Source organism: Macaca nemestrina, chromosome 6 (assembly GCF_043159975.1).
Source record: "Macaca nemestrina isolate mMacNem1 chromosome 6, mMacNem.hap1, whole genome shotgun sequence".
Classification (NCBI taxonomy): Eukaryota; Metazoa; Chordata; class Mammalia; order Primates; family Cercopithecidae; genus Macaca; species Macaca nemestrina.
In genome coordinates, this window is record NC_092130.1 from 150989955 (window position 1) to 150991952 (window position 1998).

Sequence of the window (1998 nt, forward strand, 5' to 3'; positions counted from 1 at the left end):
ATAAGGGGTTGTTGATTTTATCTTTTTAATATGCCTAGTGTTCCATTATTGGAACGCTAAGCATGTGGGAGTTATTTATATCCTACTGCTCAAGGTCATCGCCAAGGTCTGATTTTTCACACTTGTCTGCCTCCTGGGGGTACGTATTATCACGAGGCGCACAGAGTCACTGCTGAAGATACTGGCATGCTGGGAGCTTGTCAAGAAGTGATGTGAGTTTTTGGAAACATTTTTGAAGCAATATCAGAAGACAGGTACGTATAGCTTTACTGCACTACATCCTATACTAGTAATTGTGCTGTAAAAAGAAAATACCGAAATTATTATTGTTGCATTAGTTATGGGTTTCACATTTTGTATGTTCCATTTTTGGAACACTCGGCAAAAACACTACCAATAGGACTAATCACTTTTTTGAGTTTTAGTCCCAAGATGTCTAAAACTCTAAGTTTACATGAAATAACCTTTAAAGACACATGACAGCATAGAAGCAAGTGCTATACTGATATAACCACTAGAAATGATACAGTACCTGTTTCTGATGAGGGCTCAGGAGACGAAGAAGGTGGAACAGTAAATAATCTGCCAGGTTCTTTGTTGCGCGCAACTGCAAATCTTATAAAGGTGACTCTGATGCTGAGTCTGACTCAGATGATCTCTCATACGCACTTAAGTCTGACTCTCCTGACGAAGATCTATCTACGTCTACCGCGCAGCAACTTCCACCATCAAGGAGGAGGAAAGCGACAAAAATTGTTTGTAAATGGAAAAAAAGTGGACCTAACTGCACAACTTGTAGCATGTAGAGTTACAGAACCACCAAAGGATTTCTTCACCAAAATGAGAACTTCCACAGAAATTCTTGAACTTTTTCATGATAAGGAAGTCGTTGAACTCTTTGTCAAGTACTCCAACTTACACGCTCGAAGTAAGGGTATACATCTTGGCTTGACTAGCTCCAAATTCAGATATTTTCTGGGAATTATTTTTCTGAGTGGTTACATCTCAGTTCCTAGAAGCTGTAGGTTTTGAGAACAACAACAACAACAACAAAAACAGATGCACATAATGTACTGGTTATTGCTGCCATGAGACCTGACCGCTTTGAAACTAAATTTTCTAATTTGCATGTTGCTGGCAATGCAAATTTGGATCCAAGGGACAAATTTTCCAAGTTGCAACTTCTCATAAGCAAACGTAATGAGAGATGTATGAAATTTGTTCCAAATTAGGCATATTTCAGCTTTAATGAACCCATGGTTCCTTATTTTGGTCGTCATGGGTGCAAACAAACAATTTATTCGGGGAAAGCCCATTCGGTTTGGCTGTAAGTTTTGTTGTGGTGCCACATGTCTGTACTACATTTGCTGCTTTCTCTCAAATCAGGGTAAAAACCCAAATACTAAATATGAAGAATACGGTGTTGGTGCATCACTTATTCATAAGTTTAGTGAGGGACTTACGCAAACCCTAGACAATATCATTTTGTTTTCGATAACTTTTTCACCAGTATTGCACTTCTTGATATGTTCAGTTCAATGGGATATCAGGCAACAGGTACAGTGAGAAAGAATCGCATTGACAAAGCCCCATTGGAATCAGATGTATCTGTAAATAAAAATGAAATCATATACAATTATTGAATTGATGGCAAAGGCAATGTTGTCTGCAGATTGATATTTTCTTTATATATTTAAGTGCTCCAATGTTGGGTGCATATATATTTATGAGTGTTATATCCTCTTGCTGTATTGACTTCTTTATCATTATGTAATGACTTTTGTCTCTTGTTACAGTGTTTGGCTTAAAATCTATTTTATCTTATGTAAATATAGCGACTCTTACTCTTTCTTGGTTTCCATTTACATGGAATATTATCTTTCATACCTATAGTTTTAGTCTATGTGTGCCTTTATGAGTGAAGTGTTTCTTGTTGGGTATTATTTTTCATCCATTAAGCTACTCTATTTCTCTGAATTGGAAAATTTAATCCAGTTA

At 36.8% G+C, this 1998-nt stretch overlaps 1 pseudogene; it reads left to right on the forward strand.

Moving 5' to 3' along the window:
• Nucleotides 1–429: 429 nt before the first annotated feature.
• Nucleotides 430–1697, forward strand: LOC112425094 (piggyBac transposable element-derived protein 3-like; annotated as a pseudogene).
• The last annotated feature ends 301 nt before the right edge of the window (nt 1698–1998 follow it).